Consider the following 23,956-nt stretch of genomic DNA (forward strand, 5'->3'; position numbering starts at 1 on the left):
GATTCATCAAAAACTATCTGTTAGCACCTTGGACTACGAGATGCTGTAAGCTTCTCTTGATACACTTTAATTTACTGTCAAGATGACATGCTAGGATGTGAAATGCAGTGATTAATTAAAAAAACTATCTGTTAGCACCTGGGAATAGCAGATTCTGTAAGTTTTTGTTGCATCACTTTACTTTAATCTGCAACTGACAAGCTTTTATGTGAAGTGTACAGATTAAATAGAAATATTTTAGTACCAGGGAATAGCAGGTGCTGTAAGATTGTATTGCATCCCTTTAATTTATGTTCAAGCTATCATGTTCAAATTTGAAGTGCAGTGAATAATTAACTCAAACTATCTGTTAGCACCTGGGAATAGCAGATGCTGTACGTTTTTTTTGCATCACTTTCATTTACTCTCCAACTCACATGCCTGAATGTGAAGTGCAGTGATTCATCAAAAAACTGTCTGTTAGTGCCTCCGTATACCAGATGTTGTAAGCTTTTATTGCATCATTTAATTTACATTCAAGATAACATTCTAGAATGTCAAGTGCAGGGATTAATAAAAAAAATTGTCAGATTGGTCTTTGATCATATTTGCTATGATTAGGAAATTTGAGTAAGTGTTTAAGGCTTACGGCCACGCCAGCTTGAGAACGCCCAATCTCATCTGACCTTGGAAGCTAAGCAAGTTTGGGCCTGGATAGTACTGAGGTGGGACCCTACCTAGGAATACCGGGTGCTGTAAGCTTTTCTTGCATCACTTTAATTTACTTTCAAGCTGACATGCTCAAATGTGAAGTGCAGTGATTAATAAAAAAAACTATCTGTTAGCACCTGGGAATAGCAGATGCTGTAAGTTTTTGTTGCATCACTTTACTTTAATCTGCAACTGACAAGCTTGTATGTGAAGTGTACAGATTAAATAGAAATATTTTAGTACCAGGGAATAGCAGGTGCTGTAAGATTGTATTGCATCCCTTTAATTTATGTTCAAGCTATCATGTTCAAATTTGAAGTGCAGTGAATAATTAACTCAAACTATCTGTTAGCACCTGGGAATAGCAGATGCTGTACGTTTTTTTTGCATCACTTTCATTTACTCTCCAACTCACATGCCTGAATGTGAAGTGCAGTGATTCATCAAAAAACTGTCTGTTAGTGCCTCCGTATACCAGATGTTGTAAGCTTTTATTGCATCATTTAATTTACATTCAAGATAACATTCTAGAATGTCAAGTGCAGGGATTAATAAAAAAAATTGTCAGATTGGTCTTTGATCATATTTGCTATGATTAGGCAATTTGAGTAAGTGTTTAAGGCTTATGGCCAAACCATCTTGAGAACGCCCAATCTCATCTGACCTTGGAAGCTAAGCAAGTTTGGGCCTGGATAGTACTGAGGTGGGACCCTACCTAGAAATACCAGGTGCTGTGAGCTTTTCTTGCATCACTTTAATTTACTTTCAAGCTGACATGCTCAAATGTGAAGTGCAGTGATTAATAAAAAAAACTATCTGTTAGCACCTGGGAATAGCCGATGCTGTAAGTTTTTTTTGCATCACTTTCATTTACTCTCCAACTCACATGCCTGAATGTGAAGTGCAGTGATTCATCAAAAACTATCTGTTAGCACCTTGGACTACGAGATGCTGTAAACTTCTCTTGAATCACTTTAATTTACTGTCAAGATGACATGCTAGGATGTGAAATGCAGTGATTAATTAAAAAAACTATCTGTTAGCACCTGGGAATAGCAGATGCTGTAAGTTTTTGTTGCATCACTTTACTTTAATCTGCAACTGACAAGCTTTTATGTGAAGTGTACAGATTAAATAGATATATTTTAGTACCAGGGAATAGCAGGTGCTGCAAGATTGTATTGCATCCCTTTAATTTATGTTCAAGCTATCATGTTCAAATTTGAAGTGCAGTGAATAATTAACTCAAACTATCTGTTAGCACACGGGAATAGCAGATGCTGTACGTTTTTTTTGCATCACTTTCATTTACTCTCCAACTCACATGCCTGAATGTGAAGTGCAGTGATTCATCAAAAAACTGTCTGTTAGTGCCTCCGTATACCAGATGTTGTAAGCTTTTATTGCATCATTTAATTTACATTCAAGATAACATTCTAGAATGTCAAGTGCAGGGATTAATAAAAAAAATTGTCAGATTGGTCTTTGATCATATTTGCTATGATTAGGCAATTTGAGTAAGTGTTTAAGGCTTACGGCCACACCAGCTTGAGAACGCCCAATCTCATCTGACCTTAGAAGCTAAGCAAGTTTGGGCCTGGATAGTACTGAGGTGGGACCCGACCTAGGAATACCAGGTGCTGTAAGCTTTTCTTGCATCACTTTAATTTACTTTCAAGATGACATGCTCAAATGTGAAGTGCAGTGATTAATAAAAAAAACTATCTGTTAGCACCTGGGAATAGCCGATGTTGTAAGTTTTTTTTGCATCACTTTCATTTACTCTCCAACTCACATGCCTGAATGTGAAGTGCAGTGATTCATCAAAAAACTGTCTGTTAGCGCCTCCGTATACCAGATGTTGTAACCTTTTATTGCATCATTTAATTTACATTCAAGATAACAATCTAGAATGTCAAGTGCAGGGATTAATAAAAAAAATTGTCAGATTGGTCTTTGATCATATTTGCTATGATTAGGAAATTTGTGTAAGTGTTTAAGGCTTACGGCCACACCAGCTTGAGAACGCCCAATCGCATCTGACCTTGGAAGCTAAGCAAGTTTGGGCCTGGATAGTACTGAGGTGGGACCCTACCTAGGAATACCAGGTGCTGTAAGCTTTTCTTGCATCACTTTAATTTACTTTCAAGCTGACATGCTGAAATGTGAAGTGCAGTGATTAATAAAAAAAACTATCTGTTAGCACCTGGGAATAGCCGATGCTGTAAGTTTTTTTTGCATCACTTTCATTTACTCTCCAACTCACATGCCTGAATGTGAAGTGCAGTGATTCATCAAAAACTATCTGTTAGCACCTTGGACTACGAGATGCTGTAAGCTTCTATTGAATCACTTTAATTTACATTCAAGATAACATGCTAGGATGTGAAATGCAGTGATTAATTAAAAAAACTATCTGTTAGCACCTGGGAATAGCAGATGCTGTAAGTTTTTGTTGCATCACTTTACTTTAATCTGCAACTGACAAGCTTGTATGTGAAGTGTACAGATTAAATAGAAATATTTTAGTACCAGGGAATAGCAGGTGCTGTAAGATTGTATTGCATCCCTTTAATTTATGTTCAAGCTATCATGTTCAAATTTGAAGTGCAGTGAATAATTAACTCAAACTATCGGTTAGCACCTGGGAATAGCAGATGCTGTACGTTTTTTTTGCATCACTTTCATTTACTCTCCAACTCACATGCCTGAATGTGAAGTGCAGTGATTCATCAAAAAACTGTCTGTTAGCGCCTCCGTATACCAGATGTTGTAAGCTTTTATTGCATCATTTAATTTACATTCAAGATAACAATCTAGAATGTCAAGTGCAGGGATTAATAAAAAAAATTGTCAGATTGGTCTTTGATCATATTTGCTATGGTTAGGAAATTTGAGTAAGTGTTTAAGGCTTACGGCCACACCAGCTTGAGAACGCCCAATCGCATCTGACTTTGGAAGCTAAGCAAGTTTGGGCCTGGATAGTACTGAGGTGGGACCCTACCTAGGAATACCAGGTGCTGTAAGCTTTTCTTGCATCACTTTAATTTACTTTCAAGCTGACATGCTGAAATGTGAAGTGCAGTGATTAATAAAAAAAAACTATCTGTTAGCACCTGGGAATAGCCGATGCTGTAAGTTTTTTTTGCATCACTTTCATTTACTCTCCAACTCACATGCCTGAATGTGAAGTGCAGTGATTCATCAAAAACTATCTGTTAGCACCTTGGACTACGAGATGCTGTAAGCTTCTATTGAATCACTTTAATTTACATTCAAGATAACATGCTAGGATGTGAAATGCAGTGATTAATTAAAAAAACTATCTGTTAGCACCTGGGAATAGCAGATGCTGTAAGTTTTTGTTGCATCACTTTACTTTAATCTGCAACTGACAAGCTTGTATGTGAAGTGTACAGATTAAATAGAAATATTTTAGTACCAGGGAATAGCAGGTGCTGTAAGATTGTATTGCATCCCTTTAATTTATGTTCAAGCTATCATGTTCAAATTTGAAGTGCAGTGACTAATTAACTCAAACTATCGGTTAGCACCTGGGAATAGCAGATGCTGTACGTTTTTTTTGCATCACTTTCATTTACTCTCCAACTCACATGCCTGAATGTGAAGTGCAGTGATTCATCAAAAAACTGTCTGTTAGTGCCTCCGTATACCAGATGTTGTAAGCTTTTATTGCATCATTTAATTTACATTCAAGATAACATTCTAGAATGTCAAGTGCAGGGATTAATAAAAAAAATTGTCAGATTGGTCTTTGATCATATTTGCTATGATTAGGAAATTTGAGTAAGTGTTTAAGGCTTGCGGGCACACCAGCTTGAGAATGCCCAATCTCATCTGACCTTGGAAGCTAAGCAAGTTTGGGCCTGGATAGTACTGAGGTGGGACCCTACCTAGGAATACCAGGTGCTGTAAGCTTTTCTTGCATCACTTTAATTTACTTTCAAGCTGACATGCTCAAATGTGAAGTGCAGTGATTAATAAAAAAAAACTATCTGTTAGCACCTGGGAATAGCCGATGATGTAAGTTTTTTTTGCATCACTTTCATTTACTCTCCAACTCACATGCCTGAATGTGAAGTGCAGTGATTCATCAAAAACTATCTGTTAGCACCTTGGACTACGAGATGCCGTAAGCTTCTCTTGAATCACTTTAATTTACTGTCAAGATGACATGCTAGGATGTGAAATGCAGTGATTAATTAAAAAAACTATCTGTTAGCACCTGGGAATAGCAGATGCTGTAAGTTTTTGTTGCATCACTTTACTTTAATCTGCAACTGACAAGCTTGTATGTGAAGTGTACAGATTAAATAGAAATATTTTAGTACCAGGGAATAGTAGGTGCTGTAAGATTGTATTGCATCCCTTTAATTTATGTTCAAGCTATCATGTTCAAATTTGAAGTGCAGTGAATAATTAACTCAAACTATCTGTTAGCACCTGGGAATAGCAGATGCTGTACTTTTTTTTGCATCACTTTCATTTACTCTCCAACTCACATGCCTGAATGTGAAGTGCAGTGATTCATCAAAAAACTGTCTGTTAGTGCCTCCGTATACCAGATGTTGTAAGCTTTTATTGCATCATTTAATTTACATTCAAGATAACAATCTAGAATGTCAAGTGCAGGGATTAATAAAAAAAATTGTCAGATTGGTCTTTGATCATATTTGCTATGATTAGGAAATTTGAGTAAGTGTTTAAGGCTTACGGCCACACCAGCTTGAGAACGCCCAATCGCATCTGACCTTGGAAGCTAAGCAAGTTTGGGCCTGGATAGTACTGAGGTGGGACCCTACCTAGGAATACCAGGTGCTGTAAGCTTTTCTTGCATCACTTTAATTTACTTTCAAGCTGACATGCTGAAATGTGAAGTGCAGTGATTAATAAAAAAAACTATCTGTTAGCACCTGGGAATAGCCGATGCTGTAAGTTTTTTTTGCATCACTTTCATTTACTCTCCAACTCACATGCCTGAATGTGAAGTGCAGTGATTCATCAAAAACTATCTGTTAGCACCTTGGACTACGAGATGCTGTAAGCTTCTATTGAATCACTTTAATTTACATTCAAGATAACATGCTAGGATGTGAAATGCAGTGATTAATTAAAAAAACTATCTGTTAGCACCTGGGAATAGCAGATGCTGTAAGTTTTTGTTGCATCACTTTACTTTAATCTGCAACTGACAAGCTTGTATGTGAAGTGTACAGATTAAATAGAAATCTTTTAGTACCAGGGAATAGCAGGTGCTGTAAGATTGTATTGCATCCCTTTAATTTATGTTCAAGCTATCATGTTCAAATTTGAAGTGCAGTGAATAATTAACTCAAACTATCGGTTAGCACCTGGGAATAGCAGATGCTGTACGTTTTTTTTGCATCACTTTCATTTACTCTCCACCTCACATGCCTGAATGTGAAGTGCAGTGATTCATCAAAAAACTGTCTGTTAGTGCCTCCGTATACCAGATGTTGTAAGCTTTTATTGCATCATTTAATTTACATTCAAGATAACAATCTAGAATGTCAAGTGCAGGGATTAATAAAAAAAATTGTCAGATTGGTCTTTGATCATATTTGCTATGATTAGGAAATTTGAGTAAGTGTTTAAGGCTTACGGCCACACCAGCTTGAGAACGCCCAATCGCATCTGACCTTGGAAGCTAAGCAAGTTTGGGCCTGGATAGTACTGAGGTGGGACCCTACCTAGGAATACCAGGTGCTGTAAGCTTTTCTTGCATCACTTTAATTTACTTTCAAGCTGACATGCTGAAATGTGAAGTGCAGTGATTAATAAAAAAAACTATCTGTTAGCACCTGGGAATAGCCGATGCTGTAAGTTTTTTTTGCATCACTTTCATTTACTCTCCAACTCACATGCCTGAATGTGAAGTGCAGTGATTCATCAAAAACTATCTGTTAGCACCTTGGACTACGAGATGCTGTAAGCTTCTATTGAATCACTTTAATTTACATTCAAGATAACATGCTAGGATGTGAAATGCAGTGATTAATTAAAAAAACTATCTGTTAGCACCTGGGAATAGCAGATGCTGTAAGTTTTTGTTGCATCACTTTACTTTAATCTGCAACTGACAAGCTTGTATGTGAAGTGTACAGATTAAATAGAAATCTTTTAGTACCAGGGAATAGCAGGTGCTGTAAGATTGTATTGCATCCCTTTAATTTATGTTCAAGCTATCATGTTCAAATTTGAAGTGCAGTGAATAATTAACTCAAACTATCGGTTAGCACCTGGGAATAGCAGATGCTGTACGTTTTTTTTGCATCACTTTCATTTACTCTCCACCTCACATGCCTGAATGTGAAGTGCAGTGATTCATCAAAAAACTGTCTGTTAGTGCCTCCGTATACCAGATGTTGTAAGCTTTTATTGCATCATTTAATTTACATTCAAGATAACATTCTAGAATGTCAAGTGCAGGGATTAATAAAAAAAATTGTCAGATTGGTCTTTGATCATATTTGCTATGATTAGGAAATTTGAGTAAGTGTTTAAGGCTTACGGCCACACCATCTTGAGAACGCCCAATCTCATCTGACCTTGGAAGCTAAGCAAGTTTGGGTCTGGATAGTACTGAGGTGGGACCCTACCTAGGAATACCAGGTGCTGTGAGCTTTTCTTGCATCACTTTAATTTACTTTCAAGCTGACATGCTCAAATGTGAAGTGCAGTGATTAATAAAAAAAACTATCTGTTAGCACCTGGGAATAGCCGATGCTGTAAGTTTTTTTTGCATCACTTTCATTTACTCTCCAACTCACATGCCTGAATGTGAAGTGCAGTGATTCATCAAAAACTATCTGTTAGCACCTTGGACTACGAGATGCTGTAAACTTCTCTTGAATCACTTTAATTTACTGTCAAGATGACATGCTAGGATGTGAAATGCAGTGATTAATTAAAAAAACTATCTGTTAGCACCTGGGAATAGCAGATGCTGTAAGTTTTTGTTGCATCACTTTACTTTAATCTGCAACTGACAAGCTTTTATGTGAAGTGTACAGATTAAATAGAAATATTTTAGTACCAGGGAATAGCAGGTGCTGTAAGATTGTATTGCATCCCTTTAATTTATGTTCAAGCTATCATGTTCAAATTTGAAGTGCAGTGAATAATTAACTCAAACTATCTGTTAGCACACGGGAATAGCAGATGCTGTACGTTTTTTTTGCATCACTTTCATTTACTCTCCAACTCACATGCCTGAATGTGAAGTGCAGTGATTCATCAAAAAACTGTCTGTTAGTGCCTCCGTATACCAGATGTTGTAAGCTTTTATTGCATCATTTAATTTACATTCAAGATAACATTCTAGAATGTCAAGTGCAGGGATTAATAAAAAAAATTGTCAGATTGGTCTTTGATCATATTTGCTATGATTAGGCAATTTGAGTAAGTGTTTAAGGCTTACGGCCACACCAGCTTGAGAACGCCCAATCTCATCTGACCTTGGAAGCTAAGCAAGTTTGGGCCTGGATAGTACTGAGGTGGGACCCTACCTAGGAATACCAGGTGCTGTAAGCTTTTCTTGCATCACTTTAATTTACTTTCAAGCTGACATGCTGAAATGTGAAGTGCAGTGATTAATAAAAAAAACTATCTGTTAGCACCTGGGAATAGCCGATGCTGTAAGTTTTTTTTGCATCACTTTCATTTACTCTCCAACTCACATGCCTGAATGTGAAGTGCAGTGATTCATCAAAAACTATCTGTTAGCACCTTGGACTACGAGATGCTGTAAGCTTCTATTGAATCACTTTAATTTACATTCAAGATAACATGCTAGGATGTGAAATGCAGTGATTAATTAAAAAAACTATCTGTTAGCACCTGGGAATAGCAGATGCTGTAAGTTTTTGTTGCATCACTTTACTTTAATCTGCAACTGACAAGCTTGTATGTGAAGTGTACAGATTAAATAGAAATCTTTTAGTACCAGGGAATAGCAGGTGCTGTAAGATTGTATTGCATCCCTTTAATTTATGTTCAAGCTATCATGTTCAAATTTGAAGTGCAGTGAATAATTAACTCAAACTATCGGTTAGCACCTGGGAATAGCAGATGCTGTACGTTTTTTTTGCATCACTTTCATTTACTCTCCACCTCACATGCCTGAATGTGAAGTGCAGTGATTCATCAAAAAACTGTCTGTTAGTGCCTCCGTATACCAGATGTTGTAAGCTTTTATTGCATCATTTAATTTACATTCAAGATAACATTCTAGAATGTCAAGTGCAGGGATTAATAAAAAAAATTGTCAGATTGGTCTTTGATCATATTTGCTATGATTAGGAAATTTGAGTAAGTGTTTAAGGCTTACGGCCACACCATCTTGAGAACGCCCAATCTCATCTGACCTTGGAAGCTAAGCAAGTTTGGGTCTGGATAGTACTGAGGTGGGACCCTACCTAGGAATACCAGGTGCTGTGAGCTTTTCTTGCATCACTTTAATTTACTTTCAAGCTGACATGCTCAAATGTGAAGTGCAGTGATTAATAAAAAAAACTATCTGTTAGCACCTGGGAATAGCCGATGCTGTAAGTTTTTTTTGCATCACTTTCATTTACTCTCCAACTCACATGCCTGAATGTGAAGTGCAGTGATTCATCAAAAACTATCTGTTAGCACCTTGGACTACGAGATGCTGTAAACTTCTCTTGAATCACTTTAATTTACTGTCAAGATGACATGCTAGGATGTGAAATGCAGTGATTAATTAAAAAAACTATCTGTTAGCACCTGGGAATAGCAGATGCTGTAAGTTTTTGTTGCATCACTTTACTTTAATCTGCAACTGACAAGCTTTTATGTGAAGTGTACAGATTAAATAGAAATATTTTAGTACCAGGGAATAGCAGGTGCTGTAAGATTGTATTGCATCCCTTTAATTTATGTTCAAGCTATCATGTTCAAATTTGAAGTGCAGTGAATAATTAACTCAAACTATCTGTTAGCACACGGGAATAGCAGATGCTGTACGTTTTTTTTGCATCACTTTCATTTACTCTCCAACTCACATGCCTGAATGTGAAGTGCAGTGATTCATCAAAAAACTGTCTGTTAGTGCCTCCGTATACCAGATGTTGTAAGCTTTTATTGCATCATTTAATTTACATTCAAGATAACATTCTAGAATGTCAAGTGCAGGGATTAATAAAAAAAATTGTCAGATTGGTCTTTGATCATATTTGCTATGATTAGGCAATTTGAGTAAGTGTTTAAGGCTTACGGCCACACCAGCTTGAGAACGCCCAATCTCATCTGACCTTGGAAGCTAAGCAAGTTTGGGCCTGGATAGTACTGAGGTGGGACCCTACCTAGGAATACCAGGTGCTGTAAGCTTTTCTTGCATCACTTTAATTTACTTTCAAGCTGACATGCTGAAATGTGAAGTGCAGTGATTAATAAAAAAAACTATCTGTTAGCACCTGGGAATAGCCGATGCTGTAAGTTTTTTTTGCATCACTTTCATTTACTCTCCAACTCACATGCCTGAATGTGAAGTGCAGTGATTCATCAAAAACTATCTGTTAGCACCTTGGACTACGAGATGCTGTAAGCTTCTATTGAATCACTTTAATTTACATTCAAGATAACATGCTAGGATGTGAAATGCAGTGATTAATTAAAAAAACTATCTGTTAGCACCTGGGAATAGCAGATGCTGTAAGTTTTTGTTGCATCACTTTACTTTAATCTGCAACTGACAAGCTTGTATGTGAAGTGTACAGATTAAATAGAAATCTTTTAGTACCAGGGAATAGCAGGTGCTGTAAGATTGTATTGCATCCCTTTAATTTATGTTCAAGCTATCATGTTCAAATTTGAAGTGCAGTGAATAATTAACTCAAACTATCGGTTAGCACCTGGGAATAGCAGATGCTGTACGTTTTTTTTGCATCACTTTCATTTACTCTCCACCTCACATGCCTGAATGTGAAGTGCAGTGATTCATCAAAAAACTGTCTGTTAGTGCCTCCGTATACCAGATGTTGTAAGCTTTTATTGCATCATTTAATTTACATTCAAGATAACATTCTAGAATGTCAAGTGCAGGGATTAATAAAAAAATTGTCAGATTGGTCTTTGATCATATTTGCTATGATTAGGAAATTTGAGTAAGTGTTTAAGGCTTACGGCCACACCATCTTGAGAACGCCCAATCTCATCTGACCTTGGAAGCTAAGCAAGTTTGGGTCTGGATAGTACTGAGGTGGGACCCTACCTAGGAATACCAGGTGCTGTGAGCTTTTCTTGCATCACTTTAATTTACTTTCAAGCTGACATGCTCAAATGTGAAGTGCAGTGATTAATAAAAAAAACTATCTGTTAGCACCTGGGAATAGCCGATGCTGTAAGTTTTTTTTGCATCACTTTCATTTACTCTCCAACTCACATGCCTGAATGTGAAGTGCAGTGATTCATCAAAAACTATCTGTTAGCACCTTGGACTACGAGATGCTGTAAACTTCTCTTGAATCACTTTAATTTACTGTCAAGATGACATGCTAGGATGTGAAATGCAGTGATTAATTAAAAAAACTATCTGTTAGCACCTGGGAATAGCAGATGCTGTAAGTTTTTGTTGCATCACTTTACTTTAATCTGCAACTGACAAGCTTTTATGTGAAGTGTACAGATTAAATAGAAATATTTTAGTACCAGGGAATAGCAGGTGCTGTAAGATTGTATTGCATCCCTTTAATTTATGTTCAAGCTATCATGTTCAAATTTGAAGTGCAGTGAATAATTAACTCAAACTATCTGTTAGCACACGGGAATAGCAGATGCTGTACGTTTTTTTTGCATCACTTTCATTTACTCTCCAACTCACATGCCTGAATGTGAAGTGCAGTGATTCATCAAAAAACTGTCTGTTAGTGCCTCCGTATACCAGATGTTGTAAGCTTTTATTGCATCATTTAATTTACATTCAAGATAACATTCTAGAATGTCAAGTGCAGGGATTAATAAAAAAAATTGTCAGATTGGTCTTTGATCATATTTGCTATGATTAGGCAATTTGACTAAGTGTTTAAGGCTTACGGCCACACCAGCTTGAGAACGCCCAATCTCATCTGACCTTGGAAGCTAAGCAAGTTTGGGCCTGGATAGTACTGAGGTGGGACCCTACCTAGGAATACCAGGTGCTGTAAGCTTTTCTTGCATCACTTTAATTTACTTTCAAGATGACATGCTGAAATGTGAAGTGCAGTGATTAATAAAAAAAACTATCTGTTAGCACCTGGGAATAGCCGATGCTGTAAGTTTTTTTTGCATCACTTTCATTTACTCTCCAACTCACATGCCTGAATGTGAAGTGCAGTGATTCATCAAAAACTATCTGTTAGCACCTTGGACTACGAGATGCTGTAAGCTTCTATTGAATCACTTTAATTTACATTCAAGATAACATGCTAGGATGTGAAATGCAGTGATTAATTAAAAAAACTATCTGTTAGCACCTGGGAATAGCAGATGCTGTAAGTTTTTGTTGCATCACTTTACTTTAATCTGCAACTGACAAGCTTGTATGTGAAGTGTACAGATTAAATAGAAATCTTTTAGTACCAGGGAATAGCAGGTGCTGTAAGATTGTATTGCATCCCTTTAATTTATGTTCAAGCTATCATGTTCAAATTTGAAGTGCAGTGAATAATTAACTCAAACTATCGGTTAGCACCTGGGAATAGCAGATGCTGTACGTTTTTTTTGCATCACTTTCATTTACTCTCCACCTCACATGCCTGAATGTGAAGTGCAGTGATTCATCAAAAAACTGTCTGTTAGTGCCTCCGTATACCAGATGTTGTAAGCTTTTATTGCATCATTTAATTTACATTCAAGATAACATTCTAGAATGTCAAGTGCAGGGATTAATAAAAAAAATTGTCAGATTGGTCTTTGATCATATTTGCTATGATTAGGAAATTTGAGTAAGTGTTTAAGGCTTACGGCCACACCATCTTGAGAACGCCCAATCTCATCTGACCTTGGAAGCTAAGCAAGTTTGGGTCTGGATAGTACTGAGGTGGGACCCTACCTAGGAATACCAGGTGCTGTGAGCTTTTCTTGCATCACTTTAATTTACTTTCAAGCTGACATGCTCAAATGTGAAGTGCAGTGATTAATAAAAAAAACTATCTGTTAGCACCTGGGAATAGCCGATGCTGTAAGTTTTTTTTGCATCACTTTCATTTACTCTCCAACTCACATGCCTGAATGTGAAGTGCAGTGATTCATCAAAAACTATCTGTTAGCACCTTGGACTACGAGATGCTGTAAACTTCTCTTGAATCACTTTAATTTACTGTCAAGATGACATGCTAGGATGTGAAATGCAGTGATTAATTAAAAAAACTATCTGTTAGCACCTGGGAATAGCAGATGCTGTAAGTTTTTGTTGCATCACTTTACTTTAATCTGCAACTGACAAGCTTTTATGTGAAGTGTACAGATTAAATAGAAATATTTTAGTACCAGGGAATAGCAGGTGCTGTAAGATTGTATTGCATCCCTTTAATTTATGTTCAAGCTATCATGTTCAAATTTGAAGTGCAGTGAATAATTAACTCAAACTATCTGTTAGCACACGGGAATAGCAGATGCTGTACGTTTTTTTTGCATCACTTTCATTTACTCTCCAACTCACATGCCTGAATGTGAAGTGCAGTGATTCATCAAAAAACTGTCTGTTAGTGCCTCCGTATACCAGATGTTGTAAGCTTTTATTGCATCATTTAATTTACATTCAAGATAACATTCTAGAATGTCAAGTGCAGGGATTAATAAAAAAAATTGTCAGATTGGTCTTTGATCATATTTGCTATGATTAGGCAATTTGAGTAAGTGTTTAAGGCTTACGGCCACACCAGCTTGAGAACGCCCAATCTCATCTGACCTTGGAAGCTAAGCAAGTTTGGGCCTGGATAGTACTGAGGTGGGACCCTACCTAGGAATACCAGGTGCTGTAAGCTTTTCTTGCATCACTTTAATTTACTTTCAAGCTGACATGCTGAAATGTGAAGTGCAGTGATTAATAAAAAAAACTATCTGTTAGCACCTGGGAATAGCCGATGCTGTAAGTTTTTTTTGCATCACTTTCATTTACTCTCCAACTCACATGCCTGAATGTGAAGTGCAGTGATTCATCAAAAACTATCTGTTAGCACCTTGGACTACGAGATGCTGTAAGCTTCTATTGAATCACTTTAATTTACATTCAAGATAACATGCTAGGATGTGAAATGCAGTGATTAATTAAAAAAACTATCTGTTAGCACCTGGGAATAGCAGATGCTGTAAGTTTTTGTTGCATCACTTTACTTTAATCTGCAACTGACAAGCTTGTATGTGAAGTGTACAGATTAAATAGAAATCTTTTAGTACCAGGGAATAGCAGGTGCTGTAAGATTGTATTGCATCCCTTTAATTTATGTTCAAGCTATCATGTTCAAATTTGAAGTGCAGTGAATAATTAACTCAAACTATCGGTTAGCACCTGGGAATAGCAGATGCTGTACGTTTTTTTTGCATCACTTTCATTTACTCTCCACCTCACATGCCTGAATGTGAAGTGCAGTGATTCATCAAAAAACTGTCTGTTAGTGCCTCCGTATACCAGATGTTGTAAGCTTTTATTGCATCATTTAATTTACATTCAAGATAACATTCTAGAATGTCAAGTGCAGGGATTAATAAAAAAAATTGTCAGATTGGTCTTTGATCATATTTGCTATGATTAGGAAATTTGAGTAAGTGTTTAAGGCTTACGGCCACACCATCTTGAGAACGCCCAATCTCATCTGACCTTGGAAGCTAAGCAAGTTTGGGTCTGGATAGTACTGAGGTGGGACCCTACCTAGGAATACCAGGTGCTGTGAGCTTTTCTTGCATCACTTTAATTTACTTTCAAGCTGACATGCTCAAATGTGAAGTGCAGTGATTAATAAAAAAAACTATCTGTTAGCACCTGGGAATAGCCGATGCTGTAAGTTTTTTTTGCATCACTTTCATTTACTCTCCAACTCACATGCCTGAATGTGAAGTGCAGTGATTCATCAAAAACTATCTGTTAGCACCTTGGACTACGAGATGCTGTAAACTTCTCTTGAATCACTTTAATTTACTGTCAAGATGACATGCTAGGATGTGAAATGCAGTGATTAATTAAAAAAACTATCTGTTAGCACCTGGGAATAGCAGATGCTGTAAGTTTTTGTTGCATCACTTTACTTTAATCTGCAACTGACAAGCTTTTATGTGAAGTGTACAGATTAAATAGAAATATTTTAGTACCAGGGAATAGCAGGTGCTGTAAGATTGTATTGCATCCCTTTAATTTATGTTCAAGCTATCATGTTCAAATTTGAAGTGCAGTGAATAATTAACTCAAACTATCTGTTAGCACACGGGAATAGCAGATGCTGTACGTTTTTTTTGCATCACTTTCATTTACTCTCCAACTCACATGCCTGAATGTGAAGTGCAGTGATTCATCAAAAAACTGTCTGTTAGTGCCTCCGTATACCAGATGTTGTAAGCTTTTATTGCATCATTTAATTTACATTCAAGATAACATTCTAGAATGTCAAGTGCAGGGATTAATAAAAAAAATTGTCAGATTGGTCTTTGATCATATTTGCTATGATTAGGCAATTTGACTAAGTGTTTAAGGCTTACGGCCACACCAGCTTGAGAACGCCCAATCTCATCTGACCTTGGAAGCTAAGCAAGTTTGGGCCTGGATAGTACTGAGGTGGGACCCTACCTAGGAATACCAGGTGCTGTAAGCTTTTCTTGCATCACTTTAATTTACTTTCAAGATGACATGCTCAAATGTGAAGTGCAGTGATTAATAAAAAAAACTATCTGTTAGCACCTGGGAATAGCCGATGCTGTAAGTTTTTTTTGCATCACTTTCATTTACTCTCCAACTCACATGCCTGAATGTGAAGTGCAGTGATTCATCAAAAACTATCTGTTAGCACCTTGGACTACGAGATGCCGTAAGCTTCTCTTGAATCACTTTAATTTACTGTCAAGATGACATGCTAGGATGTGAAATGCAGTGATTAATTAAAAAAACTATCTGTTAGCACCTGGGAATAGCAGATGCTGTAAGTTTTTGTTGCATCACTTTACTTTAATCTGCAACTGACAAGCTTGTATGTGAAGTGTACAGATTAAATAGAAATATTTTAGTACCAGGGAATAGCAGGTGCTGTAAGATTGTATTGCATCCCTTTAATTTATGTTCAAGCTATCATGTTCAAATTTGAAGTGCAGTGAATAATTAACTCAAACTATCTGTTAGCACCTGGGAATAGCAGATGCTGTACTTTTTTTTGCATCACTTTCATTTACTCTCCAACTCACATGCCTGAATGTGAAGTGCAGTGATTCATCAAAAAACTGTCTGTTAGTGCCTCCGTATACCAGATGTTGTAAGCTTTTATTGCATCATTTAATTTACATTCAAGATAACAATCTAGAATGTCAAGTGCAGGGATTAATAAAAAAAATTGTCAGATTGGTCTTTGATCATATTTGCTATGATTAGGAAATTTGAGTAAGTGTTTAAGGCTTACGGCCACACCAGCTTGAGAACGCCCAATGGCATCTGACCTTGGAAGCTAAGCAAGTTTGGGCCTGGATAGTACTGAGGTGGGACCCTACCTAGGAATACCAGGTGCTGTAAGCTTTTCTTGCATCACTTTAATTTACTTTCAAGCTGACATGCTGAAATGTGAAGTGCAGTGATTAATAAAAAAAACTATCTGTTAGCACCTGGGAATAGCCGATGCTGTAAGTTTTTTTTGCATCACTTTCATTTACTCTCCAACTCACATGCCTGAATGTGAAGTGCAGTGATTCATCAAAAACTATCTGTTAGCACCTTGGACTACGAGATGCTGTAAGCTTCTATTGAATCACTTTAATTTACATTCAAGATAACATGCTAGGATGTGAAATGCAGTGATTAATTAAAAAAACTATCTGTTAGCACCTGGGAATAGCAGATGCTGTAAGTTTTTGTTGCATCACTTTACTTTAATCTGCAACTGACAAGCTTGTATGTGAAGTCTACAAATTAAATAGAAATCTTTTAGTACCAGGGAATAGCAGGTGCTGTAAGATTTTATTGCATCCCTTTAATATATGTTCAAGCTATCATGTTCAAATTTGAAGTGCAGTGAATAATTAACTCAAACTATCGGTTAGCACCTGGGAATAGCAGATGCTGTACGTTTTTTTTGCATCACTTTCATTTACTCTCCAACTCACATGCCTGAATGTGAAGTGCAGTGATTCATCAAAAAACTGTCTGTTAGTGCCTCCGTATACGAGATGTTGTAAGCTTTTATTGCATCATTTAATTTACATTCAAGATAACATTCTAGAATGTCAAGTGCAGGGATTAATAAAAAAAATTGTCAGATTGGTCTTTGATCATATTTGCTATGATTAGGAAATTTGAGTAAGTGTTTAAGGCTTACGGCCACACCAGCTTGAGAACGCCCAATCTCATTTGACCTTGGAAGCTAAGCAAGTTTGGGCCTGGATAGTACTGAGGTGGGACCCTACCTAGGAATACCAGGTGCTGTAAGCTTTTCTTGCATCACTTTAATTTACTTTCAAGATGACATGCTCAAATGTGAAGTGCAGTGATTAATAAAAAAAACTATCTGTTAGCACCTGGGAATAGCCGATGTTGTAAGTTTTTTTTGCATCACTTTCATTTACTCTCCAACTCACATGCCTGAATGTGAAGTGCAGTGATTCATCAAAAAACTGTCTGTTAGTGCCTCCGTATACCAGATGTTGTAAGCTTTTATTGCATCATTTAATTTACATTCAAGATAACAATCTAGAATGTCAAGTGCAGGGATTAATAAAAAAAATTGTCAGATTGGTCTTTGATCATATTTGCTATGATTAGGAAATTTGAGTAAGTGTTTAAGGCTTACGGCCACACCATCTTGAGAACGCCCAATCTCATCTGACCTTGGAAGCTAAGCAAGTTTGGGTCTGGATAGTACTGAGGTGGGACCCTACCTAGGAATACCAGGTGCTGTGAGCTTTTCTTGCATCACTTTAATTTACTTTCAAGCTGACATGCTCAAATGTGAAGTGCAGTGATTAATAAAAAAAACTATCTGTTAGCACCTGGGAATAGCCGATGCTGTAAGTTTTTTTTGCATCACTTTCATTTACTCTCCAACTCACATGCCTGAATGTGAAGTGCAGTGATTCATCAAAAACTATCTGTTAGCACCTTGGACTACGAGATGCTGTAAACTTCTCTTGAATCACTTTAATTTACTGTCAAGATGACATGCTAGGATGTGAAATGCAGTGATTAATTAAAAAAACTATCTGTTAGCACCTGGGAATAGCAGATGCTGTAAGTTTTTGTTGCATCACTTTACTTTAATCTGCAACTGACAAGCTTTTATGTGAAGTGTACAGATTAAATAGAAATATTTTAGTACCAGGGAATAGCAGGTGCTGTAAGATTGTATTGCATCCCTTTAATTTATGTTCAAGCTATCATGTTCAAATTTGAAGTGCAGTGAATAATTAACTCAAACTATCTGTTAGCACACGGGAATAGCAGATGCTGTACGTTTTTTTTGCATCACTTTCATTTACTCTCCAACTCACATGCCTGAATGTGAAGTGCAGTGATTCATCAAAAAACTGTCTGTTAGTGCCTCCGTATACCAGATGTTGTAAGCTTTTATTGCATCATTTAATTTACATTCAAGATAACATTCTAGAATGTCAAGTGCAGGGATTAATAAAAAAAATTGTCAGATTGGTCTTTGATCATATTTGCTATGATTAGGCAATTTGAGTAAGTGCTTAAGGCTTATGGCCACACCAGCTTGAGAACGCCCAATCTCATCTGACCTTGGAAGCTAAGCAAGTTTGGGCCTGGATAGTACTGAGGTGGGACCCTACCTAGGAATACCAGGTGCTGTAAGCTTTTCTTGCATCACTTTAATTTACTTTCAAGATGACATGCTCAAATGTGAAGTGCAGTGATTAATAAAAAAAACTATCTGTTAGCACCTGGGAATAGCCGATGTTGTAAGTTTTTTTTGCATCACTTTCATTTACTCTCCAACTCACATGCCTGAATGTGAAGTGCAGTGATTCATCAAAAAACTGTCTGTTAGCGCCTCCGTATACCAGATGTTGTAAGCTTTTATTGCATCATTTAATTTACATTCAAGATAACAATCTAGAATGTCAAGTGCAGGGATTAATAAAAAAAATTGTCAGATTGGTCTTTGATCATATTTGCTATGATTAGGAAATTTGTGTAAGTGTTTAAGGCTTACGGCCACACCAGCTTGAGAACGCCCAATCGCATCTGACCTTGGAAGCTAAGCAAGTTTGGGCCTGGATAGTACTGAGGTGGGACCCTACCTAGGAATAGCAGGTGCTGTAAGCTTTTCTTGCATCACTTTAATTTACTTTCAAGCTGACATGCTGAAATGTGAAGTGCAGTGATTAATAAAAAAAACTATCTGTTAGCACCTGGGAATAGCCGATGCTGTAAGTTTTTTTTGCATCACTTTCATTTACTCTCCAACTCACATGCCTGAATGTGAAGTGCAGTGATTCATCAAAAACTATCTGTTAGCACCTTGGACTACGAGATGCTGTAAGCTTCTATTGAATCACTTTAATTTACATTCAAGATAACATGCTAGGATGTGAAATGCAGTGATTAATTAAAAAAACTATCTGTTAGCACCTGGGAATAGCAGATGCTGTAAGTTTTTGTTGCATCACTTTACTTTAATCTGCAACTGACAAGCTTGTATGTGAAGTGTACAGATTAAATAGAAATATTTTAGTACCAGGGAATAGCAGGTGCTGTAAGATTGTATTGCATCCCTTTAATTTATGTTCAAGCTATCATGTTCAAATTTGAAGTGCAGTGAATAATTAACTCAAACTATCGGTTAGCACCTGGGAATAGCAGATGCTGTACGTTTTTTTTGCATCACTTTCATTTACTCTCCAACTCACATGCCTGAATGTGAAGTGCAGTGATTCATCAAAAAACTGTCTGTTAGTGCCTCCGTATACCAGATGTTGTAAGCTTTTATTGCATCATTTAATTTACATTCAAGATAACATTCTAGAATGTCAAGTGCAGGGATTAATAAAAAAAATTGTCAGATTGGTCTTTGATCATATTTGCTATGATTAGGAAATTTGAGTAAGTGTTTACGGCTTACGGCCACACCAGCTTGAGAACGCCCAATCTCATCTGACCTTGGAAGCTAAGCAAGTTTGGGCCTGGATAGTACTGAGGTGGGACCCTACCTAGGAATACCAGGTGCTGTAAGCTTTTCTTGCATCACTTTAATTTACTTTCAAGATGACATGCTCAAATGTGAAGTGCAGTGATTAATAAAAAAAACTATCTGTTAGCACCTGGGAATAGCCGATGTTGTAAGTTTTTTTTGCATCACTTTCATTTACTCTCCAACTCACATGCCTGAATGTGAAGTGCAGTGATTCATCAAAAAACTGTCTGTTAGTGCCTCCGTATACCAGATGTTGTAAGCTTTTATTGCATCATTTAATTTACATTCAAGATAACATTCTAGAATGTCAAGTGCAGGGATTAATAAAAAAAATTGTCAGATTGGTCTTTGATCATATTTGCTATGATTAGGCAATTTGAGTAAGTGTTTAAGGCTTACGGCCACACCAGCTTGAGAACGCCCAATCTCATCTGACCTTGGAAGCTAAGCAAGTTTGGGCCTGGATAATACTGAGGTGGGACCCTACCTAGGAATACCAGGTGCTGTAAGCTTTTCTTGCATCACTTTAATTTACTTTCAAGATGACATGCTCAAATGTGAAGTGCAGTGATTAATAAAAAAAACTATCTGTTAGCACCTGGGAATAGCCGATGTTGTAAGTTTTTTTTGCATCACTTTCATTTACTCTCCAACTCACATGCCTGAATGTGAAGTGCAGTGATTCATCAAAAACTATCTGTTAGCACCTTGGACTACGAGATGCTGTAAACTTCTCTTGAATCACTTTAATTTACTGTCAAGATGACATGCTAGGATGTGAAATGCAGTGATTAATTAAAAAAACTATCTGTTAGCACCTGGGAATAGCAGATGCTGTAAGTTTTTGTTGCATCACTTTACTTTAATCTGCAACTGACAAGCTTTTATGTGAAGTGTACAGATTAAATAGAAATATTTTAGTACCAGGGAATAGCAGGTGCTGTAAGATTGTATTGCATCCCTTTAATTTATGTTCAAGCTATCATGTTCAAATTTGAAGTGCAGTGAATAATTAACTCAAACTATCTGTTAGCACACGGGAATAGCAGATGCTGTACGTTTTTTTTGCATCACTTTCATTTACTCTCCAACTCACATGCCTGAATGTGAAGTGCAGTGATTCATCAAAAAACTGTCTGTTAGTGCCTCCGTATACCAGATGTTGTAAGCTTTTATTGCATCATTTAATTTACATTCAAGATAACATTCTAGAATGTCAAGTGCAGGGATTAATAAAAAAAATTGTCAGATTGGTCTTTGATCATATTTGCTATGATTAGGCAATTTGAGTAAGTGTTTAAGGCTTACGGCCACACCAGCTTGAGAACGCCCAATCTCATCTGACCTTGGAAGCTAAGCAAGTTTGGGCCTGGATAGTACTGAGGTGGGACCCTACCTAGGAATACCAGGTGCTGTAAGCTTTTCTTGCATCACTTTAATTTACTTTCAAGATGACATGCTCAAATGTGAAGTGCAGTGATTAATAAAAAAAACTATCTGTTAGCACCTGGGAATAGCCGATGTTGTAAGTTTTTTTTGCATCACTTTCATTTACTCTCCAACTCACATGCCTGAATGTGAAGTGCAGTGATTCATCAAAAACTATCTGTTAGCACCTTGGACTACGAGATGCTGTAAGCTTCTATTGAATCACTTTAATTTACATTCAAGATAACATGCTAGGATGTGAAATGCAGTGATTAATTAAAAAAACTATCTGTTAGCACCTGGGAATAGCAGATGCTGTAAGTTTTTGTTGCATCACTTTACTTTAATCTGCAACTGACAAGCTTGTATGTGAAGTGTACAGATTAAATAGAAATATTTTAGTACCAGGGAAAAGCAGGTGCTGTAAGATTGTATTGCATCCCTTTAATTTATGTTCAAGCTATCATGTTCAAATTTGAAGTGCAGTGAATAATTAACTCAAACTATCGGTTAGCACCTGGGAATAGCAGATGCTGTACGTTTTTTTTGCATCACTTTCATTTACTCTCCAACTCACATGCCTGAATGTGAAGTGCAGTGATTCATCAAAAAACTGTCTGTTAGTGCCTCCGTATACCAGATGTTGTAAGCTTTTATTGCATCATTTAATTTACATTCAAGATAACAATCTAGAATGTCAAGTGCAGGGATTAATAAAAAAAATTGTCAGATTGGTCTTTGATCATATTTGCTATGATTAGGAAATTTGAGTAAGTGTTTAAGGCTTACGGCCACACCAGCTTGAGAACGCCCAATCTCATCTGACGTTGGAAGCTAAGCAAGTTTGGGCCTGGATAGTACTGAGGTGGGACCCTACCTAGGAATACCAGGTGCTGTAAGCTTTTCTTGCATCACTTTAATTTACTTTCAAGATGACATGCTCAAATGTGAAGTGCAGTGATTAATAAAAAAAACTATCTGTTAGCACCTGGGAATAGCCGATGTTGTAAGTTTTTTTTGCATCACTTTCATTTACTCTCCAACTCACATGCCTGAATGTGAAGTGCAGTGATTCATCAAAAAACTGTCTGTTAGTGCCTCCGTATACCAGATGTTGTAAGCTTTTATTGCATCATTTAATTTACATTCAAGATAACAATCTAGAATGTCAAGTGCAGGGATTAATAAAAAAAATTGTCAGATTGGTCTTTGATCATATTTGCTATGATTAGGAAATTTGAGTAAGTGTTTAAGGCTTACGGCCACACCAGCTTGAGAACGCCCAATCGCATCTGACCTTGGAAGCTAAGCAAGTTTGGGCCTGGATAGTACTGAGGTGGGACCCTACCTAGGAATACCAGGTGCTGTAAGCTTTTCTTGCATCACTTTAATTTACTTTCAAGCTGACATGCTGAAATGTGAAGTGCAGTGATTAATAAAAAAAACTATCTGTTAGCACCTGGGAATAGCCGATGCTGTAAGTTTTTTTTGCATCACTTTCATTTACTCTCCAACTCACATGCCTGAATGTGAAGTGCAGTGATTCATCAAAAACTATCTGTTAGCACCTTGGACTACGAGATGCTGTAAGCTTCTATTGAATCACTTTAATTTACATTCAAGATAACATGCTAGGATGTGAAATGCAGTGATTAATTAAAAAAACTATCTGTTAGCACCTGGGAATAGCAGATGCTGTAAGTTTTTGTTGCATCACTTTACTTTAATCTGCAACTGACAAGCTTGTATGTGAAGTGTACAGATTAAATAGAAATCTTTTAGTACCAGGGAATAGCAGGTGCTGTAAGATTGTATTGCATCCCTTTAATTTATGTTCAAGCTATCATGTTCAAATTTGAAGTGCAGTGAATAATTAACTCAAACTATCGGTTAGCACCTGGGAATAGCAGATGCTGTACGTTTTTTTTGCATCACTTTCATTTACTCTCCACCTCACATGCCTGAATGTGAAGTGCAGTGATTCATCAAAAAACTGTCTGTTAGTGCCTCCGTATACCAGATGTTGTAAGCTTTTATTGCATCATTTAATTTACATTCAAGATAACATTCTAGAATGTCAAGTGCAGGGATTAATAAAAAAAATTGTCAGATTGGTCTTTGATCATATTTGCTATGATTAGGAAATTTGAGTAAGTGTTTAAGGCTTGCGGGCACACCAGCTTGAGAACGCCCAATCTCATCTGACCTTGGAAGCTAAGCAAGTTTGGGCCTGGATAGTACTGAGGTGGGACCCTACCTAGGAATAGCAGGTGCTGTAAGCTTTTCTTGCATCACTTTAATTTACTTTCAAGCTGACATGCTCAAATGTGAAGTGCAGTGATTAATAAAAAAAACTATCTGTTAGCACCTGGGAATAGCAGATGCTGTAAGTTTTTTTTGCATCACTTTCATTTACTCTCCAACTCACATGCCTGAATGTGAAGTGCAGTGATTCA

The 23,956-nt window shown here is 36.9% G+C and overlaps 7 non-coding genes and 22 pseudogenes across 7 annotated transcripts; all 29 read left to right on the forward strand.

Annotated features, from left to right (window-relative positions):
- Positions 1-622: 622 nt before the first annotated feature.
- Positions 623-741, forward strand: LOC145648235 (5S ribosomal RNA; annotated as a pseudogene).
- Positions 742-1,311: 570 nt separating this feature from the next.
- LOC145650352 (5S ribosomal RNA) lies at positions 1,312-1,430 on the forward strand (annotated as a pseudogene).
- Positions 1,431-2,220: 790 nt separating this feature from the next.
- Positions 2,221-2,339, forward strand: LOC145649730 (5S ribosomal RNA; annotated as a pseudogene).
- A 352-nt stretch (positions 2,340-2,691) lies between these two features.
- Positions 2,692-2,810, forward strand: LOC145647293 (5S ribosomal RNA; annotated as a pseudogene).
- A 790-nt stretch (positions 2,811-3,600) lies between these two features.
- Positions 3,601-3,719, forward strand: LOC145649148 (5S ribosomal RNA; annotated as a pseudogene).
- A 791-nt stretch (positions 3,720-4,510) lies between these two features.
- Positions 4,511-4,629, forward strand: LOC145650099 (5S ribosomal RNA; annotated as a pseudogene).
- Positions 4,630-5,419: 790 nt separating this feature from the next.
- On the forward strand, positions 5,420-5,538 carry LOC145647295 (5S ribosomal RNA; annotated as a pseudogene).
- Positions 5,539-6,328: 790 nt separating this feature from the next.
- On the forward strand, positions 6,329-6,447 carry LOC145647296 (5S ribosomal RNA; annotated as a pseudogene).
- A 790-nt stretch (positions 6,448-7,237) lies between these two features.
- LOC145649703 (5S ribosomal RNA) lies at positions 7,238-7,356 on the forward strand (annotated as a pseudogene).
- Positions 7,357-8,146: 790 nt separating this feature from the next.
- On the forward strand, positions 8,147-8,265 carry LOC145650176 (5S ribosomal RNA). Its single transcript, XR_014116671.1, has one exon. It is a non-coding gene; the product is annotated as a 5S ribosomal RNA (ribosomal RNA).
- Positions 8,266-9,055: 790 nt separating this feature from the next.
- Positions 9,056-9,174, forward strand: LOC145649704 (5S ribosomal RNA; annotated as a pseudogene).
- A 790-nt stretch (positions 9,175-9,964) lies between these two features.
- Positions 9,965-10,083, forward strand: LOC145650187 (5S ribosomal RNA). The gene has a single exon (XR_014116672.1). It is a non-coding gene; the product is annotated as a 5S ribosomal RNA (ribosomal RNA).
- Positions 10,084-10,872: 789 nt separating this feature from the next.
- On the forward strand, positions 10,873-10,991 carry LOC145649706 (5S ribosomal RNA; annotated as a pseudogene).
- A 790-nt stretch (positions 10,992-11,781) lies between these two features.
- On the forward strand, positions 11,782-11,900 carry LOC145650198 (5S ribosomal RNA). The gene has a single exon (XR_014116673.1). It is a non-coding gene; the product is annotated as a 5S ribosomal RNA (ribosomal RNA).
- A 790-nt stretch (positions 11,901-12,690) lies between these two features.
- On the forward strand, positions 12,691-12,809 carry LOC145649707 (5S ribosomal RNA; annotated as a pseudogene).
- A 790-nt stretch (positions 12,810-13,599) lies between these two features.
- LOC145650209 (5S ribosomal RNA) lies at positions 13,600-13,718 on the forward strand. The gene has a single exon (XR_014116674.1). It is a non-coding gene; the product is annotated as a 5S ribosomal RNA (ribosomal RNA).
- A 790-nt stretch (positions 13,719-14,508) lies between these two features.
- On the forward strand, positions 14,509-14,627 carry LOC145649708 (5S ribosomal RNA; annotated as a pseudogene).
- Positions 14,628-15,417: 790 nt separating this feature from the next.
- Positions 15,418-15,536, forward strand: LOC145650220 (5S ribosomal RNA). Its single transcript, XR_014116675.1, has one exon. It is a non-coding gene; the product is annotated as a 5S ribosomal RNA (ribosomal RNA).
- Positions 15,537-16,325: 789 nt separating this feature from the next.
- Positions 16,326-16,444, forward strand: LOC145650418 (5S ribosomal RNA; annotated as a pseudogene).
- Positions 16,445-17,234: 790 nt separating this feature from the next.
- LOC145646937 (5S ribosomal RNA) lies at positions 17,235-17,353 on the forward strand (annotated as a pseudogene).
- A 352-nt stretch (positions 17,354-17,705) lies between these two features.
- Positions 17,706-17,824, forward strand: LOC145649709 (5S ribosomal RNA; annotated as a pseudogene).
- Positions 17,825-18,614: 790 nt separating this feature from the next.
- LOC145647120 (5S ribosomal RNA) lies at positions 18,615-18,733 on the forward strand (annotated as a pseudogene).
- Positions 18,734-19,085: 352 nt separating this feature from the next.
- LOC145649147 (5S ribosomal RNA) lies at positions 19,086-19,204 on the forward strand (annotated as a pseudogene).
- Positions 19,205-19,994: 790 nt separating this feature from the next.
- Positions 19,995-20,113, forward strand: LOC145650231 (5S ribosomal RNA). The gene has a single exon (XR_014116677.1). It is a non-coding gene; the product is annotated as a 5S ribosomal RNA (ribosomal RNA).
- A 352-nt stretch (positions 20,114-20,465) lies between these two features.
- Positions 20,466-20,584, forward strand: LOC145648416 (5S ribosomal RNA; annotated as a pseudogene).
- A 790-nt stretch (positions 20,585-21,374) lies between these two features.
- LOC145650242 (5S ribosomal RNA) lies at positions 21,375-21,493 on the forward strand. Its single transcript, XR_014116678.1, has one exon. It is a non-coding gene; the product is annotated as a 5S ribosomal RNA (ribosomal RNA).
- A 790-nt stretch (positions 21,494-22,283) lies between these two features.
- LOC145649058 (5S ribosomal RNA) lies at positions 22,284-22,402 on the forward strand (annotated as a pseudogene).
- Positions 22,403-22,754: 352 nt separating this feature from the next.
- LOC145647297 (5S ribosomal RNA) lies at positions 22,755-22,873 on the forward strand (annotated as a pseudogene).
- Positions 22,874-23,663: 790 nt separating this feature from the next.
- LOC145650544 (5S ribosomal RNA) lies at positions 23,664-23,782 on the forward strand (annotated as a pseudogene).
- Positions 23,783-23,956: the final 174 nt, after the last annotated feature.

Source organism: Electrophorus electricus, chromosome 13 (assembly GCF_041902795.1).
Source record: "Electrophorus electricus isolate QZ-2024a chromosome 13, ASM4190279v1, whole genome shotgun sequence".
Taxonomy (NCBI): Eukaryota; Metazoa; Chordata; class Actinopteri; order Gymnotiformes; family Gymnotidae; genus Electrophorus; species Electrophorus electricus.